Source organism: Dipodomys merriami, unplaced genomic scaffold (genome assembly GCF_024711535.1).
Source record: "Dipodomys merriami isolate MVZ:Mamm:240054 unplaced genomic scaffold, mDipMer1.0.p SCAF_2422, whole genome shotgun sequence".
In the NCBI taxonomy this organism is placed as follows: Eukaryota; Metazoa; Chordata; class Mammalia; order Rodentia; family Heteromyidae; genus Dipodomys; species Dipodomys merriami.
The window spans coordinates 1-27,072 of record NW_027203852.1 but is presented as its reverse complement, the minus strand read 5'-3'; the positions used below and the strand labels follow the sequence as shown (position 1 = coordinate 27,072).

The 27,072-nt window shown below is 44.1% G+C and overlaps 1 long non-coding RNA gene across 1 annotated transcript; it reads left to right on the top strand.

Annotated features, from left to right (window-relative positions):
- Nucleotides 1–1,200: 1,200 nt before the first annotated feature.
- On the top strand, nucleotides 1,201–18,029 carry LOC138835959 (uncharacterized). The gene is made up of 3 exons (XR_011374820.1): nucleotides 1,201–1,818; nucleotides 8,400–8,519; nucleotides 17,646–18,029. It is a non-coding gene; the product is annotated as an uncharacterized lncRNA (long non-coding RNA).
- The last annotated feature ends 9,043 nt before the right edge of the window (nucleotides 18,030–27,072 follow it).

The following is a 27,072-nucleotide window of genomic DNA, read 5'->3' as shown; positions in this document are numbered from 1 at the left end:
GAAGCTATGTGAAAAATAAATATATTTATGTAAATATATATATAATACAAATATGTAGGAATATATATTTATATTAGCGTATTCACATATACAATGTGAATATGTATATAATGTATGTATGTATAATGTATAATGTATATTTATGTGTATATATCTATATATATAATGTACAGGAGAGAAAAACTGCATAGTATTTGGAGGAATAATTACCAAAATCTTCCCAATTTTCATTAAAAGCATGAACCCTTATATGCAGGAATCTAGCAGCTCAACAAAAAATTAGCATAATCCCATAGATCCACACTAAAACACATTCTAATTAAATACTCAAAGACAGCAGTCCTCCCAAAGCACAGAGACACAACTCCTCACACACAAGTGATCTTCAATGATATTATGACCAATTTTTCATTAGAAAAAAGAGTATTAGGCAGCAAGGGCAACAAATTCAAAGTGCTAAAAGAAAAGGACATATCTAACACCAGCCTTTCTTTTATAACATTCCCCCCACCCCAGAGATAGGGGCCGAACTCAGGGCCTTGTACTCACCAGGCAGGCACTCTTCCATTGAGCAAAATCCCCAACCTTACAACTACCCTTTCTAAAACAAAACAAAACAAAAAATATATTTCTTCTAAAAGTGAGAGATGCTAAATACTGAAGGCTCAGGCCTATAATCCTAACTACTCTGGAAGCTGAATTGTGAGGATTGTGGCTCAGAACCAGCCTGGACCTTGTCCCTTCAGGAGTAAATTGTGGGAGACAGGTGTCCTTAAGAAGGATGGAGGACTTTGTGCTGCGTCATTCCTGGAACAAGTCATAGGATAAGGTGGCCATCAAGAATGGAGGCTATTGGCTAGTGTCTCCACAGAAGCAATTTATATAATGCAGGAGTGCTCTCATAGGTCAGAGGACATTGACCACTGTCTTAGTGGTTTCAAAAATTCCATGAAAATAACCATAGCAACCTCAAGTCCTCCTGGAATCTCTAGCAACAGTCTTGGAGGCCTAAGAGCTACAGTGTCAATGGTGGCAGGCTGTAATTGGTCCACTTTTTCTCTGACCTCACTTGGTCTGAATCTGATTTGTCCATTTCCCCCATGATGTCACTATGCACAGTTGTGATTGCTCCATTGTGATAGGTCATGTAGGGTATATAGGAAGCCACTGTGCCCCAACATTTGTCAGTTAACAGTGCTGGGAGCTCTCGCTTGGTAAGCTGCTGGATTAACTCAAAGCTAGATTGATGATCTGTTTGGTTGCAGGTTTTGTTGGTTGGATTTTGGTATTTCTTTTTTACTTTTTGCCGGGTTTCCCATTATTTTATTGAGTTAATTTTTCGGAGACTTGCTACCTGCTTTCATAGCAGGAGGATCGCAGAATACAAAGAATCATCCCCGAGCTGCTTGACGAGGAGATCATCAAACAATACCAGACAAAAGAACTCCTTGACCAAGTTACCTGAGTGAAACTGTCCCATCACCACTTCACAGACACCGAGATGGCAGTTTAAAATACGTCATATGGGAGAGTCCTCCAGGCATTGAATAGAGAATAAGATGGACATTTTTAAGGCTGGATGGCCCAGACACATCATCAAGTTGTACCTGGTGATGGAGAAAAAAGAGTATGTATATCTCATCATGGAATTGGCCACTAGGGGCTACCTTCTGAAGTCTATCTGAAAATCCCACCACTTATATAAAGTTGAAGCCAGGAGATTCTTCAAACAAATTGTACTAATTACAGCAGAACACAATCGCACATTGAGATCTTAAGCCCAACAATATCCTTTTGGACAGCAAAGGCAATATCAAGGTTAGTTATTTTGGTCTAATCATCTGGTTCTCCCCGGGGCAGCTGCTGACAAATTTATGTGGTGTTGTGCTATTCCATACCCCTGAAATGTTCCTGCAAGAAAGAAATGATGGCTGGAACTGGCTTCACACCTGTAATCCTACCTACTCAGGAGGCTGAGATCTGAGGATCATGGTTCATTGCCAGCCCGGTCAGAAAAGTCTGTGATATTCATCTCCAATTATCCACTAGAAAACTGGGAGTGGCACAGTGGCTCAATTGGTAGAGTTCTAGCCTTGAGTTGAATTGCTCAAGGACACTGTTCAAGCCCCAAAATTGGAAAAAGAAAATATGCCTACAAGGTGGAAATCTGGAGCTTAGGTGTCTTTTTATATTTTGTTATAACAGGAAGATTTCCCTTTGAGGGGAGGATGTTATCCAGGTAGAGTCACTAGTTCTGAGGGCCAAATATGTTGGTCCATATAAACTGTCTGTTTGAGGACAAAATGTACACTGCCAACTGGTAATTGAGGACCTGAGGGAGAGACAAATATTGAACAAATAATGGAGCACCCATAGCTTAAACAAGTTGCATAATATTCCCTGTGTTCTGATGAGCCAAGACTCAACAAGCTGGAACCCACCATTCTTAAAGTAAAGTGTGACATGAGGTACTACCATATGAGATCCAGGGATCTATACAGGACAGAACATTCAATTATGCCATGGGCATGTACCTTTTAATTAAAGAAAACTTAGGCTGTCCAAGTAAAAAGAGTACCTTCAACAGTGCCACCGTGCCCAACTCTTGCAGATCTTTCCAACTTACCTCTCTCTATAGAAGGAGAGCCAGTTTACTTACCTGGCTTAACCATTACATCTTGTCATCTGAGTTTCAATTGCTTTATAATGTCAAGCAGTCACCTCTGAAGAGAGGCTTAGGTACCACTCTGCCTGCCATTCCCTTCTGTTTCTTGCATAAGAACCCCAGTCCTAGCACAGTTCCAGGCCAGGATTCTGTGTTGTTTCCCTTGCCTGGTCTTTCTTTTTAAGCAGCAGTGAAAGATTCCTCTCTGGGGAGCCACAATTTGAGATCATAAACTGTCTACTAAGAAGCAGGGTTGGAGGAGGGCGGTTAGCAGAATATTCCCTTCCTTCTGGGTAGTCTCATAATTAGACTAAATATAATTTAAGGCGGAGATTTGGCAGGATGGGTGTGGCTAGCGAATAGCTACCACTCTTCTCAGAATATGCTGCAGTATTCAGGCCCAGGAGCAGAGCAATTCTCGAGAAAGTGGTGGAGAGTATTATAAGACATCAAAGATAATAGCAGTTGAGAGCACAGGGACCTGTTATTGGGATGTGAAAGATTGCAAGAAGTATACTCAAAAACGAATTATAGGAGGGATAATCCCTATACAGCCAAGGCTGCATAGAGAGATCATGTCTCAATCCAAAGGCTGGCTACTGAAGCCAGAGGAACTAATGTTTGCAAGCAATTACAAGTAGGAGATAGTGTTCTACCACTTGAACAACAATGCCACTTCCAGTTTTCTGGTGGTTAAATGGGGATGAGTTTCAGGGACTTTTCTATCTGGACTGGCTTTGACCTACGGTCTTCAGATCTCAGCCTCCCAAGAAGCTAACATTAACAACCTAGGATTACACTCAGGAACAATGCCCAGACCCTAATTTCAAGGCCAAAGACCATACAACAAATAATAAAAAAAGAAAGTAAAAGGGGACAGTGGGTGGAGAGATTCACCATTCATCAGATGCATGTCAGGTGTGAATGATCCAAAATGTAGGCTAGGAGCAGACAGGGAACCTACCCAAGACACAACTGATCATTTATTTGTGGAAGCCAAGTGAAAAGTCAATAAACCAATATATGAAACAACTATATAAAGATAAATAGTGCAGGTGAGAGTGCCAGAAAGAGTCCTTGTGAGTCAAGTGCTGGTGGCTAACACCTGTAATCTTAACTACTCAGGAAGCTAAGATCTGACGATCATGTTTCAAAGTCAGTCTCAACAAAAAATGTCTCTGAAATTCTTATCTCCCATGAACTAGCAATAAAGCATAATTGGGAACTGTGGCTCAAATGGTAGAATACTATATTTAAGATTTTAAAAAGATAAGCAACAGTGACCAGGTCCTGATTTCAAACCCGTTCAAACCCCAGAATCCACATACATAGAGAAAAGGTTTCTGTGAAGAGGTAGCACTGAAGCCAAGACCTGTAGATTGAGAGGGAGCCAGCTTTGGGGGCATGTGACAGAGGCAATAGCTAGGGTGAAAGTCTCAGGGCTGGAATAAACCCCATATCAGGAGGAAGTGGTGTGTGGCTGGTTCTGAGTGAGAAAGAGAATGAGGTGAGGTACATCTGAAAAATGGGGGCCAGGTGGGCACTGGTGGTTCACACCTGTAATCTAAGCTACTCAGGAGGCTGAGGATTGAGGATTGTGGTTCAAAGGTAGCCTGACCAGGAAAGTCCATGAGAATCTTATCTCAATAACCAACTCTGAAAAAGCTGGAAGTGGTACTGTGGTTCAAGTGGTAGAGCACTAGCCTTGGGCTCAGGCTCTGAGTTCAAGCCCCAGTCCTCATACTTCAGCTTTCTGAATAGCTAGGATTACATGTGTGAGCCACCACAGACAGGCAACCCTTTATTATATATTATCTAACTTAATGGTTGTGACTTTCCCATTAGGAGGGCTCACTCTGAGCTCATCCTATTCTGGTTCACTTTCAGTCGATGGCCAGGTCAGTTTCCCCTCTGGAACTAACTTGTCTGTGGGAGGAGGATAAAGCCCCTGAAGCGCCTTCCCTTGTTGGGTGCATCCTATATTGTAAGAGTGATGAAAGAGGTCCAAGATTAAAGCTGGGCTCCTAAGGTGGAGTTCCTATTGTGGGCAACCTGGGCTGGTGTGCAGCTTTGAACAAGTGACTCTGGGAAGATATGAAAAATAACCACACTTAAATCCAATTTTTTTCAAAATCCTCTTGAGAGCTAGAAGAGGAGAGGGGAAGGGAAGATATATTCTGAATAGTTTCCTTCCTGTTGTGACATTGATTGATACATTTTGCTCAAGCAGGAATTACTTCTTATCCTGGGAAGGTCCTCAGTTTACCTTCCCGTGGTTGAGAGTTGTATGAGATAAAATCCTCAGCTGTCAGCTCTATTAGGGCTACTTGACCCAGAGAAGAGGGCGACTCTTTTTGCAAACTGCTCTGCTCAGAAGGAGGTCCAATTTTCTGATTTTCAATAATGGGGACTAGGTGCTGCTAGAGAAAAGGATGTTATAAAATAGAGTGAGTTTGGAGCTCACACCCTTCAGAGGGAGGCCCAAACTGAGACCTGCTCTGAGAGAAAATCAAGGAACTGAGAGGAAGTTAATATTTTAGGTCATATGGCCAGAGAAGGCCTTTCTGTGGCAGAACTTCTGATCTAGCTGCTGAAAAGATGAACGAATTAAACAAAGTTTATTTTCCTTTTGTGTGTGTGTACAAGTACTGGGGCTTGAACTCAGGGTCCCATACACTTGCTTAGCTTTTTCCTGCAAGGCAGATGCTCTACCACTTTAGCTAAACTTCTACTTTGAAGTTTTTTGCTAGTGTATTGGAGATAGGAGTCTGTCAGAATTGGCTTTCCAGACTGGGTTTGAACATGGATCCTTAGATCTCAGCCTCCTGATAAGCTAGGATCAAAGACAGGAACTATTAAGCATTCAGGTCCACACAAAGGTGTAGAAGAAGTTTCCAGGGAAGAGAAGAACAAATTTGCAAAGGCCTTGCCTGATTTGTCAACTTGTTGGATATTGTTTATTGATTTATTTTTGAACATGGGGCTTGAACACTGGGCCGGGGCACTTTCTTTCAGCTCTTCAGCTCAAGTCTAGCACTCTACCACTAGAGCCACAGAACCACTTTGGATTTTCTGGTGGATAATTTGAGATAAGAGTTTCACAGTCTTTCCTGCCCAACCTGGCAATCCTCAGATCTCAGCTTCCTGAGTAGCTAGGATTACAGGCATGAGCCACCAGTACCTGGCTGGATATTTATTTATATAGGAATACAGCAATATCCTTGTAAATAGGATGAAAAATATTTAAGTTGGTCACTCCATATGAGCCTCACTGGCTTTAAGTTTTCTCTTTGATAGTTAATATGAAGGAAAGCCACAGGGGGATTCACCTCAGTTTATTATAAAAGGATGTCTCTGGCGTGTTTTTACAACAGTGTGCACAATGTAAAAGATAATAATGTTATTCATGACATTATACACAGTAGTAGAAAGGTAGAAAACCAAATGTCTCTTGATGGGTAAACAAAATGTGGTATAACCAGCCAAGGGAATATTATTCAATCTTAAAAAGGAATGACATTCTGACCATGCTACAACAAGAATGAATCTTTAAAATACTGTGAAATAAACCATATTAAAAATAAAAACTATATTTATGATTCTACATATATAAGGTACCAAAACATAGTCAAATTTGCTGGCTACCAGTGGCCCACACTTATAAAACTAGCTACTTATAGGGCTGAGAACTGAGGATGGAGGCTTGAAGCCAGACTAGAAAGAAATGTTGCTGAAACTCTTATCTCCAAAAAGTGAGATACAGTAGAGGTGAGACTCAACAATAGAACTGTGGAGCACATGGGCAGCAAAGATGGCGTTGGGAGGGGGTTGAGTGAGCAGAGCCCAATTTACTATAGAGCACATGGGCAGCCAAGATGGCGCTGGGAGAGAGTAGAGTGGGCAGAGCCCAATTGATCTTCCTATCAGTGCCTAACCAGCCCATGAAGGCTCAGGTGCATGATAGGGTGTGACCTTGACAGTGATTGGTTCCTCTTCCTCCCTTGCCATGCCACCCGCCCTTTTTGTATTTAATAAGGGCTGCTCTCTGTTAATAAATGAGTTTTCTACCTGCTGGATTTGGCTCCCTGCTGCGTCTGATTGTCTCCTGGGCTGGGGAACAGGCGAGCGCCACACTTACCTTTCCTCAGACCCCATCCATCTTTCGTGGGACGGACGAAGACCCAACATAGAACATCAGCCTTGAACAAATAAGTTTAACATAGAGGGGCTGGGAAAGTGGCTCAGTGGTAGAGAGCTTGCCTTGCATGCCTGAGGCCCTGGGTTCGATTGCTCAGCACCACATAAGCAAAAAGAAAAAAGCCATTGAAGGGTAAACAAAGGAGGAGGCTGCAATGCTTGGTAAGAAATGTATGCATTATCCTGCCCATGTAATTGTAACCCCTCTGTAAGTATGTTCTCAAATAAAATAAAATATTAAAAAAAAAAAGAAAAAAGCCGGAAGTGGCGCTATGGCTCAAGTGGTAGAGTGCTAGCCTTGAACTGAAGAGCTGAGGGACAGCTCCCAGGCCCAGAGTTCAGGCCCCACGACCGGACCTCCGCCCCAAAAAAATGTTTAACATCGAATGGAGAATAGAGAATGAATGATGTGGCCAGTGCAGGTAAGAAAGAGCAGGCTTTCTGTGTGCAAAGGACTTCTTGGTCAACAGCACTGTGACAGAACACACAACGACAGTACTAGGCTGAGAAGTAAGGACAAGGAAGACAGGAGAGTTGATTACCCGTTTTTTTTGTTGTTGTTGTATTTGTTTTTCCCAGTACTGGCACCTGGACTCAGGGCCTGGGTGCTGTTCCTGAGCCTCTTTATGCTTTGGGCTAGTGCTCTATCACTTGAGTCACAGAACTTCTTCTTTTTCTGAGTAGTTTATTGGAGATAAAAGTGTCATGTCATGGGCCTTCTTGTAAGGCTGGCTTCAAATGGAGATTAGTCTTCAGATTTTAGCCACTTGTGTTGTATTCCAATTTAAATTGTAGTATTCCAATTTCCCAGGAAGATATGACAGCACTCAGGCAATTTGGCTGGAAGTTCTTTATTTAGCCATATTCCATCTGTCCTCAGCTCACAGAGCTAGAGAACAGCCCTGTTTGTTGTTCAGGGGGGATTTTTATAGGAAGTGCTTTCACATAGGTGATGTTTACCAAAGCAAGCAAGCAAGGTTACAGAAGCAAATCATAGCCTTGAGTCAAACATGCCTTGGGACATTGGACCTTTGCCCTGATGTTGAAGAAGGGGAATCCTTTTCCCAGAGAGAATGCATGTCAGCATGCACCCTCACACCACACAGAAGCTCAAATGGGGACACACGAGTCAATGCTTCTGACAGTGCGCTGAAATTTTCTGAACAGGAATGATGTTTATTACAACTTCCTGAGTAATAAAGAACTCAGTACAGCTGGTGATAAGCATCATAATTGTTAGTGGCATTCAGCAAAATTTGTGATAAACTGCAAAGCTGCCAGTCTGGGAAGCTTGAGGGAGAGAGAGAAGTTTACTTTTAGCAAAAATGTTTCTGAATTTACATTTTTGTTCCCATGGATATCCTTCTTTACCAAGGGAAAGGGGCTCAGGAGAGAAAATTAGCTACCGCAGGAAGGATTGAGGCTAGAATAAACTTTCTTCCAGTGAATAGCAAATCAGATATCACACTGAGTAGCTAGGATTACAAGTTTGAGCCAAAACTGCCTATTTTGATTAATTCTTGTGTGTCATCCCCAGGAATGTGGATTCAAGCCAAGGTGACCCAAGCCTTCAAAGTTTTGTTACAGATATTGACTCAAGCTATGATGTCAGAAATACTGACCTTACTGTTCAGCCTGGAACCAAAAGAAACGGGAGGTGAGAGTTATCTATGTTTGTGGCTTGTAAATCACCAGGATTAGTGGCAGGCTGGAAAGAAGAGAATCAAGAGGGCACATGTGGAACATGGCAGACAGGAAGGCATCAGGGAAGAAGCAGTTTCGGGATGAGCAGTGGATCAGGAGGACCAGATTCTCTGTGGTGCAGAAAGTCTTTCTTCAGAGCCCTCACCACATTAGCCTGTCTTGGGTCACTCCATGTTTGTTTGGTGTTTCAGCCCTCAGTCATTTGAACTCTTAGGGCTTGGGGCTTCCTGTACATCCTCCTGGAGCCTGGCACAGGGTCTAGCCCACATTGGTGCTGGCTGATGGTTGCCTAATGGGGCTGGATAGAGACAAACACTAAACTGGAGGTTTCTGGAAGGGATCGGCGTGCACTTAGTGTCCAGAGGACATGCATGGGACTGTACCTTCATGAGGAAGAGGCCAGAGGACAGTCTCATGTTGCCTCCCTAACACTTTGGTAGAAATGGCAGACAGATGTCACAGGCAGCAGGCAATGCTCTCTGGTTTATATATGTGCATGCACACCCAACATCTGTGGCCCATTAGTGGAACAGTACACACTGATCACAGCATGGACCCCATTTCATGGCTGCGGACACTGAAATCCTGGGGTCTTGGTGTCCTCAGGCCTTGGCCAACAGCAGTGGGGAGTCTGAGACCTTGGAGGCAGGGCAATGGCAGGGCTCCAGCAGTATCTGCAAAGCCTGAGAAGCTCGACTCCTCAAGGATAGCTCACAGACGCAGAGGAGGCTGTGAAGAGGGATAGATCCCTGGGGTACACTTGAACCACCAAAAGGCACCCTGCTCACTAGCACCAAGCACGTACGGCTTATAGCCCAACAATCCAATTCTTGCTCTTTCTCACCTCACTTGGCAAGGGGGGGAGCCATGGAGGAGCAAGATGCACCATTTCAGTTGAGGAGGGATATATCTGATATCAGACCCACATATCACACCTAGATAGACTGGAACTCTCCAGAAGGCCAAGGTAACAGATATATTCGTTGTCTAACAAGTGTGGAAGTGGGAATCTTGACTGTGAGGACTCCATAGTCCCCAACTTGTGGGTTGGTGGCTGCGACTCCCCCCTGAGGTGGTGACTAAGTGGTAGCATCTGGGTTGCTAGCCTGTAAACAGAAGAAGTGAAGGTGGGCTGTGGAGTGGCCTGGTGCCTGGGCCACACTCTTTTGCTGAGTTGTTACTGTTGCCACCATGTGGATGTGCCTAGGCTTGGAGCAAGGTTACAGGGCCGGTGGGGCTGACTGGCTGTGCAGAAGCAGAAGGTGTCACTTCTGCAGGCAGTGACTCTATTACTGGCAGCCCTATGCTTCCTGCTCAACGTGGGGTGGGGCTCTGCACCATAATCGGCAGCCTGATGGCACCCCGAGGGGTTAGGAGGCAGATAACTGAGTGCCTCAGTATGGTGCTGAGAGAATGCTGCTCCCCAGTCTCCCACCCCTGTCTGGGTTTACTTCAAACCTGCAGCTTCTCCTTTCTCCTCCTCTGTGACCTCAGTGGCAGCACTAGAACAGTCTGTGCTTCTTCCTACTTTTCTCCCAGGTGGGGTAAATTGAGGCTGCGAGGATAGGGATTTGTCCACTCAGTAGAGTCAGAAATAGAACCCAGGGCCCTTGGTGCCCCAGTATGGAAGTCTTATTTCTACTTACCATACTTTACAATCAGTTCTTTCTATTGCCCTCTCCTGTCCCCTGACCTCCTCCAGCATTCTCTTTCTGGAGTGTACCCTGTCTGCACATGTCTGTATCCTGTAGGACTGATGCCCTCATCATCTTTGTTCCCCTCCCTAACTTCCACCTGCATATCCTGTGTCTCTACTCAGGTCAGTCCTTTTCCCATTTAACCACTTGCACAGGGACGCTAGGCCTCCCCACTAATTCTCCCTATTCACTCTTCCCCATCCTATCTGTATTTTAGGTATTGTTGATTGGGGAGTGAGTGCAAAGACCCTCTTGGAGCTGTAGGCCCCTTGGAGGGAGTGAAATGTGAATTTCTGGTTCTTGAGGAATTTGCCACCTTTGACTCTCCAGTAGTCCAGATGTGTTCCTGTGGAGGGATTTCCCAGAATGTCCCCAAGAGCAGTTCCCTGAGGGTGGAATGCCACATGCCTTCCTTCTCTGCCAGGAACTGATGGGACATGGTATTTTTTGGTATTCCAAACTGTGATCATATTTGATTCTGCCTCTTTGAAACTTATGTACCTGCACATCTGTACGTGCATTTGGACTAAAATAGCAATTTTTCTTCCTGTGTGTGTGTGTGTGTGTGTGTGTGTGTGTGTGTGTTTTCAGATCTTCAGTCTTAAACTCAGGGCCTGGGTTCTGTCTCTTAGTTTTTATCACTCATGACCAGTGCTCTACCACCTGATCCACATCTCTACTTCTGGCATTTTGGTGATTCATTGGAGATAAGAGTCTTACAGACTTTCCTACAAGGGATCCTTTATTTGTTTGTTTGTTTTTGGTCGGTCATGGGACTTGAACTCTGAGCTTGGGCGCTGTCCCTGAGGTCTTCAGTTCAAAGACAGCACTTTACTGCTTGAGCCACAGTGCCATTTCTGGTTTTCTAGTGATTTATTCGAGATAAGAGTCTCATGGAGGGCTTGGAAAGTGGCTCAGTGGTAGAGGGCTTGCCTTGCATGCAAGAGGCGCTGGATTCTATTCCTCAGTACCACATAAGCAAAAAGAAAAAAGCCAGAAGTGGCAATGTGGCTCAAGTGGTAGAGAGATAGCCTTGAGCTGAAGAGATAAGGAACAGTGCTCAGACCCAGAGTTCAGGCCCCAGGACCAGACCCAACAACAACAATAACAAAAGAGTCTCATGGACTTTCCTGCCTGGTCTGGCTTTGAACTGTGGTCCTTAGATCTCCCACTTGAGTAGTTAGGATTACAGGCGTGAGCCACTGGTGATTTGGCTCCTTCCATTTTTTGTTTTTCAAGTTTTTCATTGTTAATTAATCGTAAGAGACTCAGATTTGCCTGCCCAGGCTGGCTTTTAAACGCAATCCTCGCATTGCAAACCTCATGATTGGATTATAACTGTGAGCCACCAGTACCACTCTGGGATTTGTCATTTTTGACAAATGCCAAATGTGTCTATTGAGATGGTCTGAGCATTGAACATTGCACTGCACCCAAGGCAAATTTCAGGAGAATGACAAAGATGTAGAGACCGTTTGGTGCCTCACACACACCATTACATAATGTAAGTTAATGACTTTCTTCCCAGAAATGCATAACTCTTATCTTTATACAATGTAAGGTGCTTAAGTGCTTCTTCATATTTATCTAAAATAGTATATACATTGAAAGGAACTCCACCATATGTAAGCAAAATATTTTTTGTTAGTGATGGGGATTGAACTCTGGCACTGTCCTTCAGCTCTTTAAGCTCAAGGTGAATGCTCCACCACTTGTGCCACAGCACCATTTCTATCTTTGTCTGTTCATGTGGTGTTGAGGAATCAAACCCAGGGCTTCATGCATGAGAAGCAAATACTCTATCACTGAGCCATCTTCCTAGGTCACTAAACAAAAGACATTTATGTGTCAGCTGGGCACTGTTGGCTGACACTTGTAATACTAGCTACTCAGGAGGCTAAGAGGTGGGGATTGCGGTTCAAAGCCAGCCTGAGCAGGTAAATGGAGCTGTGACTCAAGTGGTAAAGCACTAGTGTAGGGAGCCGAGGCGAGACTCGGCCCACTCCCTTGCAGCTTTGAGGTAACCACCCCAGACGGTGCTTGGCGGGACGCCTGGGCTGTGCGCGTGAACGAGCCAGGTAGAGTCCCCAGCCAATCCCATGACACCTGGTGACGGTGAAAGGCAGGCGACCAACAATAGAAAGACCCGCATTCCGATTCTCCTATATAAGCGGCTGTGTTTCGGGTGCACGCTCTCTTGCGCCCAAGCTCTCCTACAACTAAAAGGCTCTCCAATAAAGCGTGATCTGAGAAGACCCCTGGTGTGGTGGTCGTTTTACCTCGCTGGTCGAGTAGACGGTCGCGACAACTGGTGCCGAAACCCGGGAACGAACCTGGGACGGGACCCGCGCGAGAGGCCGAATTGGAGCCAGAACTCAACACGCGGAGAGGAGACGTCGGTAAAAAATCCCCCAGTATGCTGTTCACTGTAGATTTAGATATTTATTGGTTGCTTGCATTGCTTCTTCCCTTGTGGCTTGTCTTTTTGATGGTGCGCACTTGCCTCGAGGAGGGAGGGTTTGATTTAATCCAGGAAGGACGCAAAGTACTAACGCAGCATCAGGATAGTCTATCAGAGTCAGCATACAGTAAGGGGGAGGAAAATAGGCCTAAAAGAAAAAGGGAAAAAAGACAAAAGGATCCTAAAGAATTAAAGCAAGAGGGGCTGCAGCCCTCACAAAAGGAGAAGGGTTTCAGAGAGGAGCGGGTCTCAAGGAGACCCCCGTGCCCTTCTTTAAAAGCAAACCGGTTCTCAGCCCTACATGTGGAAGGGCAGGACCAAGAATATAGTAATCTTGTGAGTGACTCAGAGGAAGAAATGTTAGAGGAGGAGGGAGAGCAGCTCGATCCAGCTGATAGTGAAGAGTTAGAAGAGGCTGCGGCGGAGCACGAGGCAGACAGATATGGAGGGTGGCGCCCCCTAGGGGTGGGAGTACCGCAGCAGCCAGGGAGAGGAAACGGAGCTGCCCCTCACCCGTCGGACCCCCGCCGTGCCCGCCGGCAGGGAAGAGTCACTTTATAAAAGAAAAAACCTGGTCGCGATTAGCAGCCGCTTTCCCAGTCTTTGAGAATCCCATTAGTGCTGAAAGAAATTTTGAGCCGGTTTCCTACTCCCAGTTAAAAGATTTAGTTGAGGCAGTCAGGACTTATGGAGTGACGGCCAATTATACCACTGCCTTGCTTCGAAGGCTAACTATTAATGCTATGACACCTATGGATTGGTTTGAAGTGGCCGGTACTTGCCTTAATCACGGGCAGTTCCTTGATTTTCGGTCAATTGTACAAGACAAGGCTCAAGCACAATACAGACAAAATGTCCGTGACGGGCACCCAGACTGGACCGTAGACATGCTTCTCGGGCAGGGAATCTACTCGGTAGACCAGACAGGATATCCCTTTGAAGTATACCGCCAGGTAAACGAGGTTTTTTACAGGTCCTGGCGAGCCCTCCCAAACAAGGGAGAGGTGGCTGGCAATCTAACAAAAATCATGCAGGCCCCTAATGAGCCATTTTCTGATTTTGTTGCCCGTATGCTAGAGACAGCCGAGCGGGTATTAGGAAATCTGGAAACAGCCATGCCATTTGTACAACAAATCATTTTTGAACAAAGCACCAAGGAATGTCAGAGGGCAATTACCCCAGTAAGAACCCAAAGCCTAGAAGCTTGGTTAAAAGCCTGCAGAGAAGTAGGTGGCCCCCTGACCAATGCGGGGCTGGCAGCTGCTGTCTTGTCGGCTGCCGGGGCCGCAAAAGATAGTAAAGGAAAAGGGTGTTTCCAGTGTGGTCAGTTGGGACATTTTAGACAGCAATGCCCACAAAATGGTGGTCCTGTACAAAATATACCCAGGCCGCCAAGGACTCCAGGAGTGTGTCCTCGTTGTAAAAAGGGAAAGCATTGGGTCAACGAATGCAGGTCAGTTAGAGACATCAATGGACATTTTATCCCCCAAATTACTAACACTAATTCGGAACAGGAGCCAAAAAACGGAGAGAAGGGCCCTCGTCCCAAGGGCCCGAAAGTTTATGGGGCATTTCAGACTCTGGCTCCCAGACAGCACCCGCAACAACTCCCCAGCCAAGAAGAGCAACCTCAGGCTCCGCAGGGTTGGACCACTGTGCCACCTCCGGACGGGTATTAACACAGCAGATGGGAGTCCAGATTGTGGAGACAGACATGACAGGACCCCTAGATGAAGGCACTGTAGGAATAGTTTTAGGACGCTCCTCCTCCACAATGAGAGGATTAATAATTTTCCCAGGAGTGATTGACCCTGACTATACGGCGACTATCAAGGTCCTCTGTCATGTCCCCCATGGAGTGGTGTCCATTTCTCCCGGGGATAGAATTGCACAGCTTCTGCTTCTCTTCATGGCAATTTCCCTGCTAAGGAGATAGAGAGAGGAGATAAAGGGCTAGGCTCCACTGGAGTCGACCTTACATGCCTGTCCATAACTTTAGACCAAAGACCCATGCTAACTCTCCAAGTGGAAGGGAGAAGATTTGAGGGATTGGTGGATACAAGGGCAGATCGAAGCATCATCCAAAGAGGGGAGTGGCCAAAGCAATGGCCAACTCAGAAATCCTCCCAGACCTTACAAGGGCTGGGCTATGCCGATGCCCCACAGTTAAGTGCAAAAGAATTGACTTGGAGAACAGACGAAGGCCAGGTTGGAAAAATGCAGCCATTTGTGGTAGACGTCCCTGTCAATCTTTGGGGAAGAGATGTGCAGCAACAGCTAAAGCTAACTTTAACTAATGATTATTCTGAGGCCAGTCAGAATATGATGAAACAGCAAGGATTTGTGCCAGCCTTGGGGCTTGGTTGGCGTCTCCAAGGACGCAAGGAGCTGATAGAGCCACTTCCTAAACAGGACAGGAAGGGTTTGGGTTTTTCTTAGGGGCCTCTGAAAACAAAGCTTCCACTGAAGGTGCGGTACCCATACCTTGGTTAACGCAAAAGGCGGTGTGGGTTCCTCAGTGGCCCCTCTCTGGAGAAAAATTGGAAGCGGCTCAAACTCTTGTCCAGGAACAGCTGCAGCTGGGGCATGTTGAGCCTTCAGTGTCATCTTGGAATACCCCAATTTTTGTGATCAAAAAGGCCTCCGGAAAATGGAGATTATTACATGACCTTAGAGCAGTAAATGCCCAGATGCAAATTATGGGACCCATCCAAAGGGGACTTCCACTGCTCTCTGCTTTACCTAGAGAGTGGCCTATTTTGGCTTTAGACATTAAGGATTGCTTTTTTTCCATACCTCTTTATGAAAAGGATAGGGAGCGCTTTGCCTTTACTTTGCCCTCGGTTAATCATGAAACCCCAGATGCTCGCTATCAGTGGAAAGTTCTCCCCCAAGGGATGGCTAATAGCCCAACAATTTGTCAATTGTTCGTGGGGGCTGCATTAACCCCTGTTAGGGAAAAATTTCCAAAAGTACAGATTGTCCATTATATGGATGATATCTTGTTGGCTGCTCCCTCGGTAGAGACTCTTCATAAGGTGTTTGGGCAGGTAACGGAGACCTTAGCTAATAAAGGATTAATTATTGCCCCTGAGAAGGTTCAGCAGACTAGTGTTGTTCAATTTCTGGGAACCATTGTTTCTCCTACTGAGATTAAACCACAAAAACTTTCCATTCGAACTGGTCATCTTAAAACACTTAATGATTTTCAGCAATTGGCAGGAGATATTAATTGGATAAGGGGGTTTCTTAATCTCCCTCGGTCAGAGTTGTTACCTTTATTTGCTATTTTGGAGGGCGACCCTGAAGTCACCTCCTCTAGATCCCTGACACCTTTAGCACTAAATTCCCTACAAAAGGTTGAGGCAGCTTTGTCTAGGGCTCAACTTTCACGGGTTTATTTGAAATTACCTATTGATTTATGTATATTAAAAACAAAAAATTATCCCACGGGGGTTCTTTGGCAAAATGGCCCCTTATTGTGGCTCCACGGCAATTCTGTGGGAGCAAAAACTGTTCAATATTTTCCTGAATTAGTGGCTAAGCAGGCAATTTTGGGTATAAAGTATTGTTTAATTCACTTTGCAAAAATTCCAGATAAATTAATTATTCCATACACCCGTGAGCAAGTTGAAATTTTAGCAGCCACAATGGATATGTGGGCAATTCTTGTTTGCTCATTTCCAAATGTAATTGATAATCATTATCCTAAGCATCCTCTGCTTGCCATAGTTAACAAAAATTTAGTGTATTTTCCTGTTGTCACTTCAAAGGAGCCCTTGGCTGATGCTCTAACCATCTTTACGGATGGATCAAAATCTGGACAAGGTGCCTTTTTTGTTCAAGGACACAAACAGCCGGTAGTCTTTATTTTTCGGCCGAATGTCCCACAGGCTGTTGAATGTTTAATTGTGCTTGAAGTTTTTAAAAGATTTGATCAACCTTTTAACTTATTTTCTGATTCATTATATGTTGTAAATGCCGTTGCTTCTCTTGAAGTTGCTGCTTCAGTTAAGCAGGCCAGTACAATTTCTAATGTTTTGTTACAGATTCAATCCCTTATCTTAAACAGAAAACATCCTTTTTATATTGGACATATTCGTGCCCACTCTATGTTGCCGGGCCCGATGGCAAAGTGTAATGATTTGGTGGACCAGGCAACTCGGGCTATGGCTGTGTAGAATTGGCAAAAGACTTTCATAGATTGTATCATGTACCTGCTAATACCCTTAGGAAAAGATATAATTTGTCCAGGCATGTGGCAAGAGATATTGTTAAAGCCTGTAAATCTTGTGTTACCTTTCTTCATCCTCCCCATGTGGGGGTAAACCCCAGGGGGTTGAGACCAAACGCCCTATGGCAAATGGATGTTACTCATCTGACGGAATTTGGTAAGTTGAAATATTTACATGTGTCTGTGGACACCTTTTCTGGTGTCATTCATGCCACACCTCTGGCAGGAGAAAAGGTGTCTCACGTCAGAATACACTGCTTAGAAGCTTGGGCAGCTTGGGGAAAGCCCCTTAGACTCAAGACGGATAATGGCCCTGCTTATACTTCCCATGGTTTTCGCGCCTTTTGCGCACAAATGCAGGTTGCCCACACCACCGGATTGCCCTACAATCCTCAAGGACAAGGTATAGTGGAAAGAGCTAATAGAAGCATAAAAGAAATGCTTCAAAAACAAAAAGGGGGAGTTGCTGAGTCCGCGTCCCCCAGGGAAAGACTTTCTCTTGCGCTCTTTACCCTTAATTTTTAAATTCTAAATGACAACGATCAGTCTGCCGCAGATTGGCATATGACAAGAGACTCCATGGATACTAAAGACATGGTTATGTGGAAGGATGTTATTAATAATAAATGGTATGGACCGGATCCGGTAATAACGAGATCCAGGGGAGCTGTTTGTGTTTTTCCACAGAGTCAAGAAGTACCTCACTGGGTGCCAATGAGACTGACCAGGCCGGTGGAGACTGCAACAGAACCCCCTCTTGAAGATGCAGCTGATCTTCCTGCTGTTAGCAACAGTGCTAATAGCAATCCCTGTGATAGCTAAACCAATGATGCTGTGGGCTGTTACAATTTACTGACTGGATTGCCTCTGCGGTGTCCTTTTTCAAAGAGCGGGTGGGAGTCAGAATGTTTTTAGCCTGCTGCTTGGGAGGATGCGTGGTCTGCCTATGGTTGGTCTGTCGCCTTCGAGCCCAAACCAGAAGGGACAAGGTTGTTATCTTGCAAGCATTAGCCGCTTTGGAGTGTGGATCCTCACCCCAGATTTGGCTGTCGGCCCTGAGAGGCAGTTAAGCCTTACCATTCTGCATAGCCTTAGCACCCCGAGGGATCAGGGGATCCCATTGCACCAGGACAGGTATGCAATTTGCAATTTGGGACAGGGTGCAAGGCAAGTGCACTGCACTTGAGGAGATGGTTCTCATCTCCTCAAGAAGAGCATGCTGGGTTGCAAGTGGGTTGATGCCCAAGATCCCACCTCTGCAAAAAAGGCATCGGACGGGCCTGGTCATCACTGGGGAAGGCGCCCCTCAGGCGAAGACCAGTGCAAGGTCCTCTCATTAATGTCTTAGACAGAGGCCCAACCTCTACTCTTACCTGTTGCCATAAAACAAAGAAGGGGGAACTGTAGGGAGCCGAGGCGAGACTCCGCCCACTCCCTTGCAGCTTTGAGGTAACCACCCCAGACGGTGCTTGGCGGGACGCCTGGGCTGTGCGCGTGCACGAGCCAGGTAGAGTCCCCAGCCAATCCCATGACACCTGGTGACGGTGAAAGGCAGGCGACCAACAATAGAAAGACCCGCGTTCCGATTCTCCTATATAAGCGGCTGTGTTTCGGGTGCACGCTCTCTTGCGCCCAAGCTCTCCTACAACTAAAAGGCTCTCCAATAAAGCGTGATCTGAGAAGACTCCTGGTGTGGTGGTCGTTTTTCCTCGCTGGTCGAGTAGACGGTCGCTACACACTAGCCTTGAGTAAAAATAGCAAAGGGACAGGGCCCAGCCCCTGAATTCAAGTCCTACTCTGCACTACCAGTTTAAAACTTTTTTTAATGATAAAGCAAGTCATCATCCATGGGTCTAACACACTTGTGAGCAGTTGCTGACATACATGTCTGCCAACCTACAATATCGGCACATGCAACATGATAGACTTATACATTTCTGTTCATTTCAAGGCTAGGTACAATCACATGATTACAATATATGTAGAAGCTGCAATCAGTTTGAAGTCTACGTTCATTTTCTTTGTCAGTGCTCTTGTAAGTGTGTCTGAGCAGTGTCCCTCACAGGAAGAAAAGAAGCTCCTAATGACTCACCTTAATCTCATGTTGTGAGTAGAAATAAGACCGGGCTGTATGTCAATGCAACATTGCTTGGCTGTTTTTGACTCATCCTGGTTCCTTGAAGTCAGAGCCCCATCTTTTGATTCCATGTTAGGGATCTCAGGGGAGGTCACCATCAAATAGGAACTGAAGAATATCACCAGCTCCCCTTCATTAAAACCTCATTATAGTTGAAGCCAGTGGTTCACATGTGTAATCCTAACTACTCAGGAGGCTAGCAATATATGGTTGTGGTTCAATGCCAGCACTGGGTAGAAAAGTCCATGACACTTTTATCTCCAATTAAACATCAAAAAAACTTGAAGTGGACCAGTGTCCCAAGTGGTAGAGTGCTAGCCTTGAGCAAAAAAGCTCAGGGACAGCCCTAGGAATGGCACACACACACACACACACACACACACACACACACACACACACACACACACACACACAAACAAACAAATACACACACATACACACACACTCAAACACACATACGCCCCTTTTTGTTAGCTCATCTAATGCTCCCAACAACCATATAAGTCAGGTATGCTTATTTCCATATTACAGAGGAGGAAAATTCCTGGTGTGTCAGTGGACTCAGACCTCAAATCCATGCCCCTGTCCCAGTACTTTTTTTGGGAATAAACCTGTGGACCAAGAGACAAACAGGTTACAGGCATTCTGTGGTGTGTGTGTGTGTGTGTGTGTGTGTGTGTGTGTGTGTGTGTGTGTGTGTGTGTGTGTGTGTGTGTGTGTGTGTGTGTGTGTGCACCAATCCTAGGGTTTGAACTTCGAGTCTGGGTTCTGTCCCTTAGCTTTTATTCTCAAGGTTGGCACACTGTACCACTTGAGCCAAAGCTCCACTTCTTGGTCTTTAGTTCTTCATTGGAGATGACTCTCACAGACTTTTCTGCCCAGGCTGACTTTGAATCATGCATGGTTCTCAGATCTCAGCCTCCTCAGTAACTAGGAGTCTAGATGTAACTATTGGCATCAGGCATAGATTCTTCACCCTTCTGGGTAAATCTGTCTTACCTGGTTTCCTCAGTGTGAATTGGTTTTAATAATGTTTGACCCTAGGCCAGTTGAGACTTGTATGTCCTTATTACAGAGTCTGGCTGGTGCTTCATTACAGCACTAACTACTCTGCCTGTGATGAAAGTTTTTGAAAAGAAAAAGTAAGCCAGGTGATGGTGACTCACACCTTTAATTCTAGCTGGTGAAGAGGCTGAGATCTGAGGATTGCTATTCAAAGCCAGCCTGGGAAGGAAAGACTGTAAGAATCTGGAAGTGGGGCTGTGGCCCAAGTGGTAGAATTTTAGCGTTGAATGAAGAGCTCAGAAACAGTGCCCAAGCCCTCTTTTCAGACCATAGGACAAACACAAAATGAAAGAAAGAGAAAGAAAGAAAGGGAGTAGGGGCAGGAGGAGAAGGAAAGAGGGAGAGAAGAATTATGGCATTAGTGGCTCAGATATGTAAAAGCAAACCAGTAGTGGAACTGTGTCGCAAAGTGGTAGAGAGTTAGCTTTGAGCGAAAAAGCTCAGACACAGGCCCTGTGATCAAGTCCAAAGAAGACAAAAAAGAGAGGGAGGGGATAGAAGGAGAAAGGGAAGGAAGGAATGATCTAGTTCAAGAGTTGAGTGAAATAGAAACTTCTGGGTATCCGGGAACCTACAGACAACCAGGAGGCATAGTTTTTTAACCACACATCCTTGGCTGGTGCTGACAGTCAGATTCCCCCTACAGAGTCCATGCTGTGCTTGAGTTCAGGCCTATTGAATCCTCCCTGGGCCTTGGGACTGAAGATCTAGCCTTAGCTTCATTTGTAAAGACTAGGAACCTGAGGACACCAAGGACCTCTCATGGCAAGAAGAGTAAGACATGGGTATCCATTCCTTGAAATCAGATCCTTTCAGTGACATGCCTACTCTGATCCTTCTATCCTATCATCTAAAAAATACCTACATCACCAGCACTCCAGGAAAAGAAAGGGAGCCCCCTCAATGGCTATAGGGTGGGTCTCTCTATCCCATTTGACAGTCCTGGTCCAGCACAGATTCTGCCAGCCCTCTCCTTCTCTCTCCCTCCCTCTCTCTATTGTTTTGGGGAGTCTTCAATGACCAGAGTATAGAATGGGCTGCTATCTCCCCATTGGCACCAACAGTATTTAGCCATTTTCCTCAAAATCACAGCCAGAGCACGAGTGATTAAAGTCAAATTCAAATCTGCCAGCAAGTCATAACATATAGGGCTAGGACATTTATCAAGGCTGGGGGCCTCTAGTGACCTCAAAGAAAGCCAGTGAGATGGGGCAGGGAAGAGGCTGCAGTGGGACTTCTCTTCTCTGCCCTGCACCTTATAAGGCTTCTCAAATCAAGGTCAGGCCAAATAATAATGACAAATAATAAATATTGATTACTAACAACTCCTGTATTGAGACATGAAGGTTTCATTTATTTTATTTTTACCCCATCAAATGTCCATACCCACCCCATGGAGTATTTATTATTATTGATGTTCTTTCTTAAACTTCATTCACATATCAGAAAATGGTATTCAGAGAGATTAAGCCACTGACTAGAGCCACACAGCTCAAAATGCAAATAGTAAACATAAGAATACTGTCTGAGGCAGGTGCTGGTATCTCATGCTTGTAATCTTAGGTACTCAGGAGGCTGAGGTCTGAGGATCATGGTTTACAGCCATGATCTCCGATTAACCACTAAAATGACTGCAATGGAGCTGTAGCCCAAGTTATAGAGTGTTACTTTTGAGTGAAATATCTAAGGGACAGTGCCCAGATCTTGAGTTCAAGCTCTGGTACTGGCACCAAAAAATAAAAACAAAAAAAAAGGCTCATAACCTTCACCCAAGACTATCTCCCACACACCAACAAAAACCTGGACCTGAAGGTGTGTGTGGCTCAAGAGGTAAGTACTAGTCTCAAGCAGAATAAGCTAAGGGAGTGTCTAAACCCTGAGTTCAAGCCTCCCCACTATAAACTTGTGTGTATATGTATATGTGTGTATATCTATATACACATATATAAAATGTGTCCACACATATGTACACATGCATGTATGTATACACATATGTGTATGTGTTGATTGGGGGATATCAGGCCTGATATCTCAAGCAAGAGAAAATTTTTGCATCATTCAGCCTGTAGATGGAGACTCAGAATTTCTATACTGCAGTTAAGTGAGGATACTCAAATTTTGAAATTCATCAAATCATTCGACAAAGCCCATTCTATTTAGGAAGGGTAATCATCTTTTTTTGATTTGTTTTGTTATGTTTTTGTTTTTTGCCAGTTCTGGGGCTTGACCTCAGGTCCTGCGCACTGTCAGTGAGCTGCTTTTGCTCAAGGACAGTGCTCTACCACTTGAGCCACAGAGTAACTTCTAGGTTTTGTTCATGCGGTATTGAGGAATCAAACCCAGAGATTCATGCATGCTAGGCTAGCACTCTAACACTAAGCCACATTCCCAGGCCATAATAAATCTTCTTTACTCCAAGTTTAAAATTATTTAAATTTATCTATTGAAATTTACCCATGTGATTAAAATGGTAATCACATCCAAAAATTTTTTAATTTCTTTCCTTTTTTATTGCGAAAATACTGTACAGAGGGGTTACAATTACTTGGGCTAGGTAATGAATACATTTCTTATCAAACATTGTTGCCTCTTCCTTTGTTTCCCCTTACCATCCCTTCCCATCTCCCACCCACCCACCCTTAATCCCCCCTCCCTCCAAAGATGTAAAGTTTGTTTTTCTCCATAACGACTTTTATATCTCATTGTTGCAATGGGTCCACCTGTATCCCTATTTAAACAATTTGTTTTTTATTTGTTAGGAAATGGAAAGACTTGGAAAAAATTATATTAAGTGAAGTAAGCCAGACCCAAAGAAACATAGGTCCCAAGGGTTCCCTTATATGCAACAAATAGTATATGTCTGACATAAGCAGAAACAGTCAGATAAATTGATGTTAGGCGAAATGAACCCCAAGATAAAGATTCAAATGTTTTTTCTTCCTTGCGATTATTTCTAACAGCTTTATAAGATGATTACTTTGTTGCTTTGTATGTCCCTTCCCCACAGTATAACCCCTGCTTCCAAAAGTCTTTTCACAGCAACATTTACATTGATGTTTGACTAAAACATGAGGCACTACATGCTAGCAGAATTAATGTGTTAAAATTCACCATCTCTAGCCGTGAGTTGTTCGCTCATGGCTGTAATTCTAGCTATTCAGGAAGCTTAGAGCTGAGGACTGAAGCTTTATGAGACTCATCTCCAATTAACTATCTCAAAAAACTGATGTGGAATTATGGTACCAGTGGCAGAGTGCTAGCCTTAAGCAAAAAAACCCACGGATGGTGCCCAGGACCTAGTACAAGCAATAAAATTGTGTGTGCATGAGCATGAACACACAAACACACACACACATGCACACATATAAGCACATGCACATACACACCATTACTACCACTATCATTAGAATATCATGACTCTAGTCACAGGAGATCTGCCACAGTCAAATTGTGAGACAGGAAGTAGAATGGTGGGTTTCCTGAGACTGTGGAAAGGGATGGATGGAAGGTGCTCTTTAATAAGTGCTTAATTTCAGGTTGGATTCTGAGAAAGTTCTAGAAGTTGGTATCAGAGAGGGTGCATGAAAATTTGAATGTACTTAAAGCCACTGAAGTGTACAATTGTAACTGGTTGAGATGACACATTTTATGCTATGGTTATTTTCCCAGGATGAGAGAATAGATAACAATACAGCCAGGGAGGGCCTGGACAAGAAAAGATAGCAGGAGGCGAGGGCCCTTATAGTGTTCACTCCTTCAGTTTCCCACCAACAAATATCTGCTGTTGAGCCACTTGTGCTGGGCTTATGACAGGTTGGAGCAAAGGCAGTGGGTGGCTACCTGTAATTGGCCCTCTATCATTTGAGCCACATCTGTACTTCTGGCTCTTTTTAAGTTAATTGGAGATAAAACTCTCAGATTTAGCTGCCTGGGCTGGATTTGAACTTCAATCATCAGATTTAAAGTTTATTATACTATCTTAAAGAAATGATTGGAACTTGCTCTTTTGTTGTTGTTGGTTTTGGTTGTCAGGCTTGCACTTGGGTCCCAGGCTCTGTACCTGAGTTCTTCTATTTAAGGTAGCATTCTACCAGTTTTCATTACTTCACTACTTTTAGTTTTCTGGTGATTAATTGGAAATAAAGTATCACAGACTATACTGCTCAGACTGGCCATGAACCTTGATCTTCTGATCTCAATCTCTTTAGTAGTTAGGATTTCAGGTGTGAGCCAATTACACCTTGCTGGGAACCTGCTCCTTTATGAAGGAAGGCATTCTGATTATCTCCATTTTCCAGATATAGAAACAGAGGCAAACAAATTAAAATGACTTGTCTATGATGTCACACGTTAGTAAATGCTGGAGCTGGGTCTTTTATCCTGGTCTTTCCAATGGCAAATCTCACCCTCAAATAATACTCCATTAGTGTGTTGCCTTTGTTATCCCCTACCCTCACATTCCTGTAGCAAGGAATCAAAAACAAGGTGTGATTAAGTACAGGATCTGTCTAATGAAGAGAGTGCCTGGGTTTGAGTCTCATCTTCACTACTGAAGTTGGATTGAGAGGTTTGTTGGGCCGGGATTAAAGGTTTGTGTTTTTGGCCCTGGCAAATCATTGGTTTTGTTCCAGTAGCCTGGTCTGTAAGACTAAGATAATGATTACCTATCTCATAGGTTTATTACCAAGTTCACAAAGAAAAAGGTGGGTTGGTGCCTAGCATATACTCAGCAACCCATTGATGTCAGCTGTTTATTTCATTGAGTAAAGATGGCAGCCAATGGCTGGGTGTCCAGCTTAATAGTAAAGCCTATACTTATTTAGCATGGTGTGGAGGAGGAAGTTTGGGAGGGGACAGGAGGAAGAATCAAGAAGAAGGAAGAAGAAATGGTAGAATGTGGCCAGGCACCAGCAGCTCAAGCCTGTAATCCTAGCTACTTAGAAGGCTAAGATCTGTGGATGGTGGTTCAACCCAGCCTGGGCAGAGAAGTCTCTGAGACTCTCAAGTCTAATAAAGTACTCAAAAAAAGCTGGAAATGGCATTGGTGCTCAAGGGGTAGAATACTACCCTTGATTGAGCACAATTTGGCTCAGGGACAGTGCTCAACCAATGAGTTCCAGTTCCAGGTATGGCTAAATCAATCAGTCAATCAATAAAACAAGGAGTAAAAGTGGAAGATTCGGTTGTGTGTTAGCCATGTATTTTTTTTCTTGCTATGACAAAATATTTGACAGAAATATCCTAGGAAGTTATTTTTCTCAGTGTCATAGATTTCAGGCATTAATGGCAGAGAAGAACATGGAGGACATGGAGCATGGGGAGGGGTAAGAGAGGGAAAGGGAGTGCTTCGATGGGAAGATTCCCTTTTCTCTTCATTAACTCCGTATGGAAAGCCAGCATACCGGCTGGTGCCACCCATGTGCAGGAGGGATATCTGCTTCGGTTAATCTGTTATGGAAACCCACCAAACACACCCAGAGTTATGCTTTAATTATTAGCTGGGCGCATCTAAACCAAATCAAATCAATCCCATTGAAGCTCATCCTCAAGATTAACCATCACAGATATCAATTTCATTTGCCTCCAAATTTACATTCCTTGTTATCTCTCAACTCACCAATCATTTATCATTCTTGTTTTTTTTCACATTTAGGCTAGTGTGTGTGTGTGTGTGTGTGTGTGTGTGTGTGTGTGTGTGTGTGTGTGTGTGTGTGTGTGTGTGTGTGTGTGTGTGTGTGTGTGTCCTACTTAATGGTGAAACCACATATACTTTTCTCCTAAAATCAGCAACAAGGGTACCATATCTACTGTCACCACTTGTAAGTTGCAGGAACTAGATTTGCAAGGAAAATCAATTTGACAATAGAAATGTCAATATCTGTGTTGATAGGAAGGAGTGTAATTATCTTTTTTGCAGATAATATTATCTTTTTTTGTTCCATCCTGAGCCTAGAACTCAGCGATTGTGTTTTGTCCCTGAGCTTTTTACTCAAAGCTAGAGTTCTACCCCTTGAACTGCAACTCCACCTCTGGTTTTTTAACGGTTAATTGGAAATAAGAATGTCAAGAGTCTCACATACTTCTTTGTCCAGTCTAGCTTCCAACTGCAATCCTCAGAAATCAGCTTCCTGAGTAGCGAGGATTAGAGGCAGCAGCCACTGGCTCCCAAATCTCATATTATTTTTTATTTAGAAAATTACAAGACCCAGCAATCCCACTTTTGGGCATTTACCCAAATGTTTACAAACAAAACCACACTAAAGCTACCAGCACAACTATGTTTATTGCAGCATTATTTACCATAGCTAAGATCTAGAACCAACCCAGATGCCCCTCAGTAGATGAAAGGATCAAGAAAATGTGGTATATATACACAATGGAATTCTATGCCTCCATCAGAAAGAATGACATTGCCCCATTTGTTAGGAAATGGAAAAACTTGGAAAAAAATTACATTAAGTGAAGTAAGCCAGACACAAAGAAACACAGGTCCCATGGTTTCCCTTATTTGCAATATCTAGTATATGTATGAGTCAAGCGGAAAAAGTCAGATAATGTGATGTTAGGAAAATGAATCCTTAGATATTTTAATCTTTTTTTTCTTTCATGCATGTGTTTCTAACGCATTTATAAGTTTATTTCTTTGTTGCTTTGTATGTCCCTCCACCACAGTATAACCCCTGCTTTCAATATATTTGATGTCAGTATAACTTATGAAGGAGATGGGGAAAAACAGTCATTTAAGGATTCAGGTGGACCTGTTGCAACAATGAGAAGTACAAATTGTCATGTCAAAAAAGGAGCTTTACAATGATGGTGGGGGGAAGCGGGGGGAGGGAAGGATTGGAGGGAGGGAGGAGGCTGGGAAGGGAGGTGAAGGGTAAACAAAGGAGGAGTCTGCAATGCTTGGTA